Source organism: Haliotis asinina, chromosome 1 (assembly GCF_037392515.1).
Source record: "Haliotis asinina isolate JCU_RB_2024 chromosome 1, JCU_Hal_asi_v2, whole genome shotgun sequence".
In the NCBI taxonomy this organism is placed as follows: Eukaryota; Metazoa; Mollusca; class Gastropoda; order Lepetellida; family Haliotidae; genus Haliotis; species Haliotis asinina.
In genome coordinates, this window is record NC_090280.1 from 91,539,469 (window position 1) to 91,556,763 (window position 17,295).

The following is a 17,295-nucleotide window of genomic DNA, read 5'->3' on the forward strand; positions in this document are numbered from 1 at the left end:
AGACACTGATGACAAAGGTGAGCAACATTGCAGATTACAGATCAGACGGTTACCCTGTTCTAAAGATGACGCACATGTTTGACCTTTGACCTCCTCACCACCTTATTGTCCGTTTGGCTCACCTACATGGTCTGAATCGCAATCTAGCTCTAAAACTAATAAACGTACTCAATGAAACGATCATAATCAACACATCATAGCAACTATGTGAGTTTTTTGCAGAATTTATGTCCTAAGAATAAAAATGTTGTTTAACAAACTATCATTAAAATACTGACACACTTCACTGTTTGCTACTAGAGAGGAGTGCAGAGAAAGGGACAGCCAGGTGTTCGAGAAACACGTGCACAATTGCCGAGAAAGTCCCCTTCTCTGCACTCCTCCCTCGTAACAGTTACTGAACTGTGTCAATATTTCAGTGATAGATTGCTAAACAACTTGTTTATTTTTATTCTGCAAAAACGTCACAGAGTTGGTATGATGTTTTGATTGAGATCAGCGTTTCACTGGGCATTGTATGTTTATTAGCTGTCGAGTTAAATTGCAATTCATCGGTCCGCTTTTGCGCCAAACGGGCAATAGTGCATTCATTCTATGTTCTGCATCAGTGGGGCATTAGGGTGACCTAGTGATTAAAGCATTCGCTCGTCCTGAGTTCGATTCCCCACATGAGTACAGTGTGTGAAATCCATTTCTGATGTCGTCGTTGTATTGTTGCAGGGGGTCTTTCTAAACGCGGCGTAAAGTCATATTCACTCACTAAGTAATATACAGATAATCTTGTGGAAGTCTAGAGCTATACACTACTTGGAATATCTGTCCATCTTGAATCAGTCTGTTGTCAATGGTTTAACCACCAATTCAACCTTAACCAATATCCCTCGGAGCCGGTTTGTTACTTTCAAGAGGTCTGTATTGCATAACAAATATCAATCACTTTTATTGCACATTAGGTATATATACATATTCTGACCAACAAGTAAAACTGATAGCAAAGAAACCATAAATCATTAAATTGTTAGAAAAAGTATATATACACAGTCTAAATTATGTAAGTTGAATATATAGTTTTACATCCATAGCACACGCATAAATTCTGTGTTTTTTTCTGCAATCAGTGGTTATTTTGGCTGAGTGACTTCGACCTTTGGGACTTGAGTGGAGTTGAATGACTGTGTATTTCCGGTTGAGCGGTTGATGCGTCTCATCACCATATGCTTCAGCTCGTCATGGCTCAGCGGACGGAGTTCAATTTCCTCATTAATCTCATTCAAGTCTTCTTCTTCCCTGAAAATATATTTCGGCTTTGAAAGCAGGAAACCAGTGCAGATCTCGGTTAGAGTTTATTTTCAGCAATCTATGTGTGCCGTTAGTGGCCACTTTGGTTGTTATAACAAAGAGTGGTCAGACTAAAACCTTACATTGTCGTTCAATACATTACTGAGTAAGGACTACTGGTGCTCAGGGCATGAATGGGAGAGAATGTTGGTTTGGGTCACATCAACAAGTCTGCTGTTTCCCCTCAGTTTTCCTCACGCAAAGAAGGGCTAGTCCAAACACAAAAGATCAGAGTGGTTTTCCAAAGGTTCAAAGGTGTGTACCTCCGGTTTCGGTGGACATAACTACCTGCTCAAGACCTGGAGGAGCTACAGTGTCGGTGTTGGTGGGGAAACTGCCTACTTAAGACATGGAGGAACTAGAGTGACAGTGTTGGTGGTGGAACTACCTACCTTGGCCTGGAGGAGCTAGAGTGACGGTGTTGGTGGTGGAACTACCTACCCTGGTCTGGAGGAGCTAGAGTGACGGTGTTGGTGGTGGAACTACCTACCCTGGTCTGGAGGAGCTATAGTGACGGTGTTGGTGGTGGAACTACCTACTCAAGGCCTGGAGGAGCTAGAGTGACGGTGTTGGTGGTGGAACTACCTACCCTGGCCTGGAGGAGCTAGAGTGACGGTGTTGGTGGTGGAACTACCTACCCAAGACCTGGAGCAGCTATAGTGACGGTGACTGAGGTGGGAGGTCTTCATATCTGGCTCCTTTGTCTTTCCCTCTTTTCCTTTCTCCTTTTCCTTCTTGGGAGTTAAATTCTGCAACACGTACATTAAAAAACGTTGACGAGAATTACACACAATGAGTGAACGTTTCCAAATACAGACCAAACATGTTATATACATAAATATATCCCGACCCACATTTTTGTGTGCTACATACTCTTCCACTCCACATCTGTCCAGTCATTCCACCCTTGCCCCTCCAGTCAGTCTCATTTGTGGTGGAGTACAGATGCGGTTAAAGAGCATGCGCGTTACACCGGAAATCCGCGATCGATGATGCCCATGTACAGAACGATGCTCTTCTCCGTGACGCCTGCTTCGCTCCCCAACATCTCATTGATAGGGGTCCTATTGCAGCCCAGACACCGGAACGGGGAGGTAACTCCATTTGTCAGCTCGTCAAGGATCTCCACGATCTTCTTGTCCGCTACATCTGCCTCCTTACCCGACTGGGTGCTCTTGTCCTGTAGGTGTTTGGATCAGTACTGAGCTATTCATACGAAAACCATTGGAAAAGCCCAGCTAAGTGAGGGTCCCTTCTCCTGCGTCAAGTTGACATTTCCGTTATCTGTTCTAACTAATGTATGAATCATCTGCGTGACGTCTATGAACATGAACCAGGGCCCCATTCCTAAAAGCGACAGTAGCGCTACGACAGTCGTAAATCTATGTTAAAGCAAGGGAATTGATATCAACATAGCGCTCTGTGATTGCTCTAAGGAAAGGGTCCCAGTCCTAACCCCATCGGATTAAGCATCAGTTTCATTCCTGAATAAACATCACATCCAGGTGTCTCTCTCTCTTGAAAATGGAAGCCCTTCGCCGTGATTAACTGAAGAAGAATTATTCTGGCCTTGTTCAAGCGATACAGAGAGTAGAACAAGTGGTCAACAGACTGGTACAGTCCAATTTGGGCCCTCCTGGAATGTCCCAAGTTAAAAGGAAATGGGAGGAAGACAACTCTGATGTGAAGAGACCATATCCTCTGTCAGAATGTGACTATTGTGGTCAAGTGTTTAGCAGTAACCATAACTTACAACGACATTTACATGACAAGCAATGTCCTGTAATGGAACAGGATGATTGTGATGATGATGAATCATTAAGCAATGTCGACAACAGGAAAAGTAAGATGGCTGATCTCGAAGAGCAAGTTATCCGTCAAATGTATTTACGGATACGTGAGCTGAATAGAGGTGTACTGGATGAGAAACGCCAGCTGTATAGGAAGAGATGTTTTAGCGAGTACGTAATCCAAACCAGACTGAAAAAATAACCTCGATCGCGTTGTTACTTATCTGTATCATATCCAGTGGGACCCCAAAACACAAGGAACATTAATAGAAATAAAAGATAGCAATAATGTGTATGACGATGTGTTTTCCAAATTGTACAAGTACAAGGGTTGGGTGGAAGGGTTGACTGAGGATGATTATGATACAGACACCCTATGAGAGACAGAGAGCGAAAGTCAGGAGGAGGAAGAACAATGACATGTACAGTAGACTATTGGGCGTGCTCCTATCCCATAGTTTTACTCATTTGAAAACGTTGCTAATAAACCATGAAATCTATATATCTTTTGTGTTTCTTAATGTGTGGTACCCATCTTTAGTCACAAGGTGTGTGGCAAGTGGATGGTCCCCATGGAGTTGTCCATTGAGCATGGGAACATGCAACTGTTTACACCAGTGCGTTGTCCGACACATAAAAACTTTCCAGATGGATGTCTAAGGAAGCGCAGATACACGGCAGCTATAGGACAGAGCAAAGTTAGAACAAAAGGTATACATCACTATATGAGTATATTCAAATTATTCATTGATTTTTTGTTTGAAAATGTCTTATCATGAGGCATTCATTCAACAATCCTCTTTAGCCAGAGCAAATTCATAATTCCATCCTAGTAACACTGTGAAAGGCATCGTACGCATACACTCAATGCTGCCTATCGCCAATGTAACAGTCGACAGAAACGTGATAGTCCCTCCTCGCTAGAGTAATGTGGGTCGCCACATGTTTAAATGAAGCCTACCATATAAATGCAGCCGACCCTAAAGGTTAAAATCGTTGAAACTCGTAATTTATGGTAATTCTATCTAGACTAGCGCAGGGCTGTGCATCAATGGTTTGTGATAAAACTTATTAGAGACTTGGGCCAGTCTACCCAAAATTTGTTGGCGCTAATATGTGGCGGTGACTGAGAGATACACAGATGTGTATTTTCATCTCATGTGCTTTGGTGGTTGATTCATTCCATACAATCACAAACATATGAGGTTTGGGTTTTACATGTCAATATCATCCTTGAATTCGCACCTCGCACATTGGATACACTGGTTTAGTATGAAACAAACATGTTGCCATTCTCAGGCAGGATACCAAAAGGATACGGAAAGTAACCATGGCATAACGGTAAGGCATTTTGATTCGTTTAAACACAGGCGTTTGTAGTATGGCAAATGTGTCCTTAAGCCGGCGAACTATTTACATCTATGCGTATTTGATCTCTGCATATGTATGGATCCAAACAAACCACAGCAGGCAGAAAATATAACATGAGAGAGAACAATTTTAGGAGATATCATATGACACCATGGCTGAGTGAGCTCTCTCGGCTGTAGGCTGAGAAAGCACCATGCCTCAACGTCACGCACTTTGAGATATGCGACAGAAAAGCTGATTGAGTATGGAAACATGTAAACATAGTGTAAAGACAAGTCGAGTGATTATTGTCAGCGGAGTTAAGATGAAAACCAGATGAAACTGGTTCGTAAACCAGTAAGTATTGATACTTGCTGATTGGTCCAAATCAATGGGGTGATGCCATGGCATGATGTGTCATACCGGTTCCCACGGGGTGTGCGAGCCAGATGGTTAATTAGGTCCTTGGAGCACCTGAGTGAGTTCGATACTGTACGGTGATTGGTAAATTATGGCGTGATGTGATGGCGTGATGCGTCATATCGATTCCCACGGGGTGTACGTGGTCATTGACCTCAGTGAAAAGAGGTCACGCAGGTGTTTGGTCATGTGATAAAAAATGTTTTATTTACAGTCCTTTATAACAGGGTCAGATATATCACCGTGACATCAGTAATGGTGACATCAGTATTTGGCGTATCCTCCCCTCGCACGGATATCTGCTGCAACCCTCCTCCTCATGCTGAAAATCAAACGCTGAATGCGCATCACTGGAATCCTCTGCCATTTCTCATGAAGAGCCTGGGTTGATTCCTGCATGTTTTGAACAGGTGGATCCCTTACTTGAACTTGAAGCCACAGATAGTCCCATAAATGCTCCACTGGGTTGAGATCAGGGCTTCTCGCAGGTCAAGGTAATACGACAACTGCGTTGTTCTGCAAGTATGCGACAACAGCTCTGGAATGATGGGGCCTAGCACTCTCGTCCATAAATACTGGCGAGGGGGTGGTTATCAAAATGCGAGACAACAGCAGCTTCCAGTACTTCTTGTTAATATCTCTGACCATTGAGTGTCTCTTGAATGGTGATAAGATTCTGCTTACAGTCACAGAGGATACACCCCCAACACCATTACAGAGCCACCGCCAAAGTGTTCAGCTGCATTCATCATCCGCTGTTGATAAGCCTCATTACTCCTTCTCCAAACTCGCCAACGGCCACCAGTAACACGAAGAAAGAAAACGGCTTTCATCGGACCAATGGATCCTGCGCCATGTCCTCAGATTGTGGTTTTGCCGTTGATTATACCACGCCAAACGTTGAGCCTTGTGTCTATCAAGGAATAAGGCACGTCTGATTGGACGACGTGCACGGAGTCCAGCGGACCTGAGCCTCCTTCGGACGGTACTGGTTGAGAGACGAACACCCACTCTCCATTGTTCTCTGGGATCTTTGGCATTGGTCATGGGCCTGCGTCTCACTAGGCGAACTAGGGCACGGTCATCACGGGGAGTGGTCTTTCTCGGCCTTCCTGATTCTTGACGTAACCAGTGGCCGCATTTTTTCCTTTCCAGGCAACTAATGACAGTGTGATTGACATTCAATGTGGACCCAATGCTGCAACAGAACAAACCAGCTTCATGCATACCATTAGTCTGCCATGTGGTATTTTCTGCAAGCCTACGCCTCGACATGTCCAAAAATGTTCAATTTCAGCACAGTTCACGTATTGATGCGTCGATAAGAAAGCAATGAGGAAACTTCATTTCACCTTTTTATACCCCTCAGTCGCTTGTACCATGACAGAACTTCAGCATGAAAAGCATGCATTTGAGTCAGCACGTGAATTTCATGCTAACTGCATGTGTAAGTAGATATAACTTGTTGACCTCTGTGTTTGTTTTGATCGCTTTTTGTAACAATCACCAATTATTTTCAGTGGTGCTTAATTTTAACATTAAAGGAGACTTACCTGGAAGTTGAAGTTTGATGTAAATTCCACCGACCTATAAAGTACTGAGGAATAACATGAGATGTGCGCATGCGCAAGTAGGAATCAGTCTTTCGCTGAAAATATACTTCTTTGTAACCCAGGGTTGGGATGGGAGGGCATGTTATTCCTCAGTACTTCATAGGTCAGTACTTCATAGGTCGGACCCGTGAAGGTCCCGGGGTAGAATAGGCCTTCAGCAACCCATGCTTGCTATTAAAGGCGACTCAGCTTGTCGTAAGAGGCGACTAACGGGATCGGGTGGTCAGGCTCGCTGACTTGGTTCACACATCGGCGTAAAATTAAAACTCACTCACTCACTCATAGGTCGGTGGAATTTACATCAAACTTCAACTTCCAGGTAAGTCTCGTTTAATGTTAAACTTCCACCTCCCTATTCCGAACTTCCGGAATACCATGAGATTTTTAGAGAAAGAAGCAAATTTTCTTCAACCAATAGCAAGGCATAAGTATATCAAAAATTTCTTTATTATTTAACAGTTTGGCACATGAGTAACCAACACTCATAAGAAATAGTGTATGCTGTTCATCAGTACACAATTTAATACTTAAACTAGGACCAGACAAGCCTGTCTACAACACAACCACATATTCCTCAAATTAACTCAAACTGGTTCCCTGAGCACCTCTCATCACAGCAATCCGTTCCTAATCCTTTCACTAAACATTGACGAGAAATAGGTTTCTTATAGAACTGTCTAAACACGCAGTCCCTGCTCAAACCAGCTGTTCTCAGGATAGTCTGTAAGGGTACTTTGGCACAAGCAGCTGCTGTCGTAGAGGCTGCCCTGACACTATGGGGCTTGAATATGGAAATATCAACCCCAGCCTGAGCCAAAACAGTCTTAATCCATCTACTGAATGTAGCTTTCGATACGTTTGCTAAAGCTCACAAGGCACCCGTGGCGAGTCACCTCCTCGTGGTGGGTGCATGGTAACGCCAAGAGCTCGCCAACACCCCCGTAGTGGACCCGGGTGAAATTTGGTCCACCAACCCGTTTGCCGTGGGTTGCGGCCCTGTGTCGGCGGAGGAGGGGATCCTGGTGGTTGAGGGCAATAGGGGCCTGCAATCGTTCCTGTTGATCAATACACCACTTTGGCCCTGACTTCGCCTAGACGGGTGGTCGAATGGGCCCGGTTCGACCAATCGGCTGGTCACGCCAAGCCCTGTGCGTGGATTATGTAATTGCACAAATTTGATTTTGTATTGTTTCAATTTTGGTCTTGGCTGTTCACTCATATAACACTTGTAGATTTGAAAAGTGATGTTATTAACTTTGCCTAGAGACCTATACCCAGAAGGCGGTGGCTCATGGGCCAATCTGGTAGATCGATTAATTTTCTATTAATCTTCTGCTGGAGTATACCATTTCAGTATCCTTGGTGCTGCCAGTCGGAGGCCCACTGGTGTATAGCATTGTCCATGTGATACTCGGTGGAGGGTGGGGAGCTGGGATGGTGAACTTTCTATTATTAACCATGGCTCAACCCAAAAAACATAAACGGGCACTAGATGAGTGTTTGTCCTCTGATGAGGAAAATATCACAAACAGATATCCAGATACATGGAGTAGAATCTTGGTTGTATCTTCGACGGATGGTGAACCACTCAAGCTAAATCCATTTGCCACATCAAAAGCAATTTATGGACTTGTTGGTGATGTCCAAGCTGTTAGAAAAATTAGATCAGGGCTTCTCCTCATAGAGTGTAAAACAGCAAAACAATCAGCTACCCTCATAGCCACAAAACAGCTTGTAAATACTGAAGTTTCAGTTTCTCCTCACAAGTCTTTGAACAGTAGTAAAGGCATCTTGAAGGGACAGAGACCGCTGGCTTGCCCACGTGAGTGAAAAGGAAATAGTTACTGAACTGCAAAACCAAGGAGTCACTCATGTTAAAAGATTCACGTTTAAGAAAAATGGAGAAACTTTGAATACAAACACATACTTAATTTCTTTTTCTCAACCCCAACACCCAAAGTACATAAAAGCTGGATATTGTAACATCGAAGTGGAACAGTATATTCCAAACCCACTTCGTTGTTACAAATGTCAAAAGTTTGGTCACGGTGCCCAATCCTGCAGAAATCGTGCAACATGCTATAGATGTGGTAAAGATGATCATGAAGGTTCTGACTGTTTGTCTTTCACCAAAATGTGTCAATTGTCTTGGAGATCATATGTCTTCGTCAAAGTCATGCCATGTCTGGATACGTGAACAGGAAATTGTCAAAATCAAAATCCAAAAGAATGTCACATATCATGAGGCAAAGCGTTTAGTTAATGTAGCCTCGACTCAGTCATCAGCTGTACCATATTCTGCAGTTGTTGCTCGACCTAATACTAAGTCTGTTCTGTCAGTTGCATGTCAGACAGATATCACCTGGGTAAAAGCTGACAAACACACTTTAATTGCATCAGATTCTACTGTTGATAAACACCATGCAACATCAGCTTGCCAGACTCAAACAGTATCTCCTGTTGTGAAAAATCCTTGTCAAAAAGTAGATTACAGAAAAAAAATGATCGAGTACAAAAAGGATCACGTCATCCTGTATAAATCTATAACAAGTTTCAACTTTTAGAAGACATGGACGTCTCTCCTCATCCCCGTGCGCGAAATAGAAGCAGTCCGCCTCGGAAGGGGAAAAGTCGGCCCCCAGTACTACCACCTGCTATAAAATGAACAATAACTCCTTAATCCAATGGAATTGCAGAGGACTGGGGGCCAATTTTAATGAAGTACAATTACTAGCACAGGATTTAAAACCATCAGCATTTAGTTTTCAAGAAACGTACTTGAAACAAAATGATAAGTTCGAATTGCGTTAATACCATTCTTATCATTCTTTTCCACCCCGTTGTGACAAAACCACTGGTGGATCTTCCATATTGCTGTGACATGGTATTATTCATAGCCCTGTTCCTCTTAAAACCAATCTTCAGACCATCAGAATGATATGCAAGAGTTGTATGACCAATTACCAAAACCCTGTATCATTATGGGTGACCTCAATGGACATAACCCATTATGGGGAAGTCCTGATACCAACAGTAAAGGGAAAGTTCTTGAAGAGTTTATATCTGATAATAATGTATGTATATTCAATGATGACTCTGACACATATTTACATCCTGCAACGGGAACATATTCTTCCTTAGACCTGTCACTCACTGATTCAAACGTTTATAATGAATTTGAATGGTCAGTCCATAATGATCTTTGTGGTAGTGACCATTTTCCAACAGTACTTACAGCAATTAAGCCTTCCGATGATCCACCTGTAACAAGATGGAATTTTTCAAAGGCCAATTGGCCATTATTTCAGGCCACCTGCCTTAAGGAACTTAAACCAGACCTTTTCATGGATGTACCTGATCCAATTAAAAGGTTCTCGGACAAACTAAAACATATAGCTGATGAAACTATTCCTAAGTCCTCTGTAAATCCGCACATCCGTAAACCATGGTTTAATGATGAATGCAAACAGGCTAGGAAAAAGAGGAAGAAAGCAGAGAAATATTTTTGTCTTCATCCCACTGTTCATAACTTAAATAATGTAAAAATCAGTTACGCTAAAGCTCGACGAACGTTTAAACACATTAAACGTCATACTTGGAAAAATTACGTTTCCAAAATAAATTCCCGTACTCCCGTGTCAAGGATATGGAATATGATCCAAAACATTAAAGCCAAGGGTTCCAAATCCAGTAGTATGCAGCATCTCAAAAATGATAATCACATACTAACTAACTGAAAAATCTGATATTGCAAACAAGTTGGGTGAAACTTTGGCTAAGCATTCGTCCTCCTCAAGTTATCATCCAAAATTCCAGACTTCTCAAGCACACTAAGAGGGGAAAGCAGTGAATTTTAAATCTGATAATACAAGTGTTATTTCACTTTGGTGAAAGCCCGGTCTTGACTGTTTCAACAAGTCACCAAATCCAAATTTTACCACATTACATAGATTCCTACAATCTGTCAAATGCAAAGTCTGTACTCGTTGTCCCGACAACAACATCAACAACACGGCTAACTTAAATGTCAAGTGTTTTAAACCACAGTCTTCCTGGCTTCTCAGATGCTGCAGCACCATAATGTGACATTATATCTGGGTAGAGCAGGTCTCAAGGTAAAAATGCCCTGCATAAACCTTATCACCAAAGGGTGTTGGCCAAATTTCACTCCTACACTGGCAATGGTAGATAAGGCTGATCTAGCAGCATTTATTGCAGAGTAACTGAAACCTTGTTGAAACAACTGCTCAAGGAAATTCAGCCCATCTGTCAAAGGTGGTGAAATGGTACTAATATTCCGCGGACGGCAAAACAACATCCACTTGCTGATATATGACCCATATTGTTTGTGTGTTGCACTTCTCCATGATCGCAGTATAATATTTGCAACCGACTCCTGAATGCCTTTATATTGTAGGTCTTTCCTGATAGCTTGAATGCCGCAAGCCTCATCTTGTTGTGAAAGGGATGTGTCACTTCTAGCTGGTTTACCAGTCGTAGAAGTCGCGATGATTTGGGGAGCAACCTGGGACAATCGCTCAACAATTCCAGTAGCTTGCTAAACCAGAACTGAGTCGGCCATATCGGAGCAATGAGCAGGATGTCGGTTTGGTCCATCTGAATCTTCTGCAGAACTCTGCCGAGTAAACTGAAAGGGCAGAATATGTAATAATATGAATCTCTCCAGTATAGAGAAAATGCATTCACTTCTTCAGCAGTAGGATCAGGGTGCCAAGAGACATATCTCACCTGCTGATTTTTCAGCCTTGAAGCAAACAAGTCTCTGACTGGCTTTCCAAATACATAACAGATTTTGTCAAACACATCACTATTCAATTTCCATTCCTTATCATCTGTAATGTTTCTTGATAACCAGTCTGCTTCTGTGTTCTCTACCCGCGCAGTACATGCGCAGCCGACAACCATACATCTCTATCTTTGCTCCAGAGCCAAATCTCCCTCACAATATCATTGCCGCTAGATTTTGTACCTCTCACGTTGTTAACATATGTCACAGCTGTGGTATTGTCCATTTGTAGACGAACATGTACATTCCTATGATGGAAACACACAGATTTCAGTGATAAAAATGAGGCCAAACGTTCCAAACTATTAATGTGCATGTCTTTTTCTGTTTGTGTCCATGGACCACCTGTTTTATCACCTTCACACACTCCCACAAACCTCTTTTGGAAGCATCTGTGGTGACTGTAACTGTAGGCTGCACCATGTCAATAGGTTGAGGAAATTTCCCTGCATTTGCAGTCCACCACATCAAATCACTCGTGCATGTTCCATCCATAACCACTTTTCCATGATAATTTCCCTTCGCACCTTGAAGACTTCTGTTTTTGAAAATTTCCAACCGCTTATAAAAAAAGTGGTGCAAACTTCATACCACAGCCAATTGCATTCAACTGTCCTATCATGGTCACACTGTCTGCTTTTACCATCTGGTGACAAGCTGCCACAATTTTTTCTGTCCTTTCTTGTGTTAATGTCACAGTCATTGTTTCACTATCAATCACCACCATGTGGTAGACTTGGTGTGTACAATTACAGATTTCTCCGGGTGAACTGTAAATCCTAAGCTATCCAGTTTTGTCACTGTCCGATGTACATTTTCTGCACAATGCTGTTCATCCTCACCCACAAGCAGAGAATAATCTATAAATGATGTATTTGCAAATCCTTCTTGCCTTAAGTATCTTGGTAAAGATTCTAGGGACTAAAAGTCCATTTGGCATACAAGTGAAAAGATATAAGGTCTCATTCCAGTAGAATTTGAGATATTTCCTGTCTGATTCATGGATAGGAATGGAAAAAATAAGCGTCTTTCAGATGAATGGATGCAAAGTAACAGTCCTTTTTTACTAAATATGGGGCAAATTTCAGTGTCTTCATTTTAAAATGATTTGTATCAACAATGTTGTTGAGAGATTTGAGATTTAAAATAATCCGCAAGGGAATTATCCCGTTTCACTCTTGTGAAAATGTTAGAATTGTACTCCCCAACAGAGTGTTCACATTCCTCAATAATGCCTTTCCTAAGCATTCATTCAATTTCCTGATCAACCTGTAACCACTCATAATCCTTGAACAATATAGGTTTGGGCACAAAAAGCTGTCTTGGTATACAAGTGAAATCTATATGAACTCCTGCTACGCATGCAAGTATCCATACATCTGAGGTAATGTATTTCCAATTTTCCACATAATTCTGTGTTTTGCCTGCACAAACATTTTCCGGTGTATTCTCTAAGTTCAAAGTCCTCACCTTAGGTATCTCCCCTCCCGTGGAGGGTGAACCAGCTACTGGCCAACTTTACATTCAGTTCTTTCTTGTGTAATACGACAGACATGAGGCTGTCTGTCAAGCGCACCAGGGGAATCATGGCCTTAGAAATAAGCCCCTGTACTTGCTCAGCTCTAATGTCTCTCGATTTTGTGAAGGACTTGGCCTTGCCCCAAATTTTCTCGTTTACTTTCTGTACCTGCAAAGACTCACAGTTTGTATTTCCCTGCCAAACTTTGGAATCTTAAGCATACCCTCATTCACAGATTTCGCGAGATCAGCACCGATACTCTCTGAAGTATCATCGTCATCGCCGAAGAAATCCTGCATCAGCTTGTAGACTGCACTTACGTCCTCCTCGCAGTCATCCCCAACTGCCGTTGTAGCCTGACTGCATCTCGCCACAACTGCGTCCATTATGTCCTTCTCCTCTGCTACCAACTCTTCTGGCGAAGACACAAGTAGACAATCGCCGTCATTATCATCGCTATCACGTGTGATTGACTTTTTTCCCCCAAACTCTGTTTGAAGTCAATTAGTGCACTGCCGATCTGTTGCATAGTTGCAGACTGCTCCTTTTGGTTCTGCATCATCATCATTAGCATTTGTTCCATAGGCGATAGTACCGCACCCGACTTCACGGCCTCGCCATGTACTGTCGGTAAAAGTGCCGACTCAGCACTTCTTTCGGTGGCAGCATGATTTTCACCAAACGTATCTGATTACCTCTGTCCAGTTTGGGCGATTTCCCCATTCACACTTTCAACCACTGTTCCATGGCAATTTACTTTGTCTTGTGCAAGACAACCTGCCACATCAAACAGGTTTAGGCGTGTCGCTTTAACGACCTTCTCGCCCAGCAGTTCTTTGTCTCCCCTGCGGGGTGACGCCATTGTTTGATCAGGCGAGACTGACCACAGCCCGCGGCTGTAGGGCAAAAGTTAGATGAATAGCACAAGTAATTCAATCCAAGTTTTTATTTGCACTACAACCACTAATTGCACCCCGAACGAACGTTCTTCAGTCTCACTGGAAACGCGTAAATCCAGAAAAAAAACCAATTTAAATCCTTGCTGACAAAACTTCGTGTCCGATTCCTTACAAAGCACAAGCGAACTGATTCCTCCTTGCGCATGCGCACATCTCATGGTATTCCGGAAGTACGGAATAGGGAGGTGGGATTAAAGGGGCACTGATGCGGAGCAATTTCCGTGGACTGGTGTAAACTTTTGTTATTGTTTTTCTCCCGTGAGTACCCGGATGATATTCCAGAATTCGTGACTGGTTCGTGACCTCTGCTGCGCAGTCCGTAAGCGCAATTGATAGTTTAATCATAGACAGATCAACTGAGGTGAAGTCATTTGTACTTCATCACAAATGTATTATGAAAACCAATGAAACACTTTGAAGGTTAATCATCTGCCAGTGGTAGAAATGGTAAAAAACTATTAGGACGGAAAACAACGAAGCCAATGTACGTCTCTATATTTTGTCTCATAACCCTAATTAGTTTATTGTCATATTTGTATGATTCTGAAAATTAATAAAAGAACACACGATTTGCTTATACTCATCGTAAATTTCTAACATAACAGCAACATTTATACATTGTATAGATTGCTAATGTGGATCCTATTTCACACACATGCGCGATCTAGTGTGTGTTTTCTGTCATACAGATTCTGCTGAATGCTACAACAAATAAATTAAAACAAACTGCAAATAATGAATGTAAAACAGACTAATTTTATAGCAACAATGTCAGGCTACTACCTTGTTCAGGAATGTATCCATCAATATCCACATAAAAGAAATCGTATTCCATTCATCTGCAGCTGGTAAATAATCCTGCTCTGTGTCGCGTGTCTTACAACTGTCTCATTTGCGAAAAAGTAACACATCGTTTCACGTCTTTCGTTGGTGAAAACTAGATAAACCTCTCATTGGTCTCCCAAGATAGCACACCTGGCAACTAATTGTATGATGTCCACTATTCCAAGTAATTTAGTTAACCAATATTGAGCAATCAATCAATCAACGCAAGGGTGGTTAATTATTTGAAGGGAGGATGTTGTTTTTGCACTCACACTTTACGACAGGGTGTAGTCATCTACACACATTGCCTTTTGACAAATCCGCTAGAAGATAAAAGTAATTAATCAATCAGTGTGTTATCGGTTAATCCTTTGATCGATGCTTGTTTTTGTAACTCAGCTGATAAACCCTCTTGCATCACTTACATGCACATATTACATAACATACAATACATTTGCCATTACAGACCTTAATTTATAATGTTGAGTATTTACTCCAGACAGGAGAAATGCCAAATGGGAACCTTTGTTGAGTAATCGAAGTGGTGTTGCTACTAATTATACCTGTTATAAATTCATGAATTGACCATCAAGAGAATGATGACAAATAACACGTGTAGGTTTACACCATCAAACGCGAGTTACAGCAAGGAAGATGCAGCCTGAAAACACTTATGGGCCGAAAATGTTTTGAGGATACCAACTGAATTTCGTTACATAAGGAATACACACAGGCATTTGCTGTGTACTTTGGTAAATAGGCGAAATAAGGTTTTTTTTTACGTAAGACAATTTTCAGATTTCTCTACCAAAGGCAAAGTCATCGTTTTTTTGTTTACGAATTCAAATAAATCAACTGTGTGTTTTATTATCATAAATAATAAACTATTGTAGCTACCATAGCTACCAAAATGTACGTAAGCTATTTGCTATCACAGCTCAACCAACACTCAAAACTACCTAAATATAAAGCTTTGCAATCTTCCGTACTGAAACAAATGGCTTGCTACGTGCCTGTAGACATCATATTTTCACGTAACATGATTAAATATCGAGGTTAAAAACACAGAAATAGGATCAAATTGGATCAGTAGGTATACCATCCAAGCATCCGAAAAGAACTACACTGCTGGGATATATGGTTACGATCAGACAAGGAATACCATGGATATTTTTAAAAATATGGCATGTGATGGGCATCCGGCCTCCTGACTGTTTAGGTTAAGAAATTCTGCTAATATGGACAGGAGCCCAGTCCCTTTGCCCGTCACGGTCGAAGGAGTGGGCGCTGACCAATTTGCGGTCTGCTTTCGTAATTAGACCGTTGGCGAGAAGCATTATTCGCTCCGCATCAGTGCCCCTTTAATGCTCATGTGTATATATACTAGTATATATGTTTGACTTTCCCTAGTACCACCAAATGTAATTTATGGACTTCTGAATAAGTGATGGTCCGATGAGTAATCTCATTTGGATCCCTTGGTATTTAATCATATCAGTTCCGGTAATAGTGTCATTTCAATGGACGATTCAGTGTGATGGGTAGCCTCGTGGGTAAAGCGTGCGCTCGTTACGCTGAAAGTCCAAGTTCGATTCCCCACATGGGTACTTTGTGTTAAGCCCGTTTCTGTTGGAACATTGCTAAAAGCAGAATAAACTCACACAAAAGACGATTGTGAAATCCGAAAATTCTCCCTCTGCTAGTACCTTTTTCAGAATCAGAGAGAACCATCATTGACTTTTCCTACTGAAGGCATGCAAGAGACATCAGGCCGTTCCTTTGGTCTGCTTACTTCGGTTCAGGAAATATATTAACACCCGCCCTATGGTACGCGTATTTAATACCTTTAAGATAAATTTGTCTAATTCAGACTGGAATTCGACACTCGCGGAACGGGTCATTGCTTAGTGATGGTGGAGTTGGTGTTTACATTTATGGGTATAAAATGATTACTACAATTGTTGCCACATTTTATTGCGTTTTTTGTGTCAATGAAATATTTTACTGTGTTTGACTTGTTGTTGAACAAAGCCTCAAATAACGATCATTTTTATCAGACACTAACCAATTTCGAGTTAGCTCCCTTTAAGACCGTTCAGGTAAAAAATCTCTCAAAGATTGCATGTTGGTTTGTACAAATAAAGAGACAGACCTTGAGGGTAATGAATTCGTAACACGATGTTCTGAGAGGGTGCACAGGACTGGAAATGCGGAATTTACAAGGGCCTTACAGTTACGTACATTTTCTCAAAATACCTGTAACTAAAAGTGTATTAATTATTGTCTCAAATTTAATATTGCCGCTCCTTCTGTGTCACCCTAACTGTGTTGGTGAGCAATGAGCAAACCTAGATTGCAGACTGCTAGATTGATGCCAAAGGTCAGTACGATGGGTACAAACGATGACTTCATTTTCCAATTAATTCCAAAACTAAACTGCATTTCAGTCTTGTTGTTCAATGTACGCCCTTATACTACCAATTGCGCTTGCGAGGTGGCGCAAGAGAGATCGCTACCTAGTCAGTGAGATATCATGGGGGCTAGTCTCTGGAGAAACACAATAACAAAAGCAACGAGACCACGGAAATGTCTCTGGGTCAGTGCCCTTTGATTAATACTGGTTTTACCTGGAATACAGATGTGTGTGGCTTCAACTGTTTGGCATGTATATTCT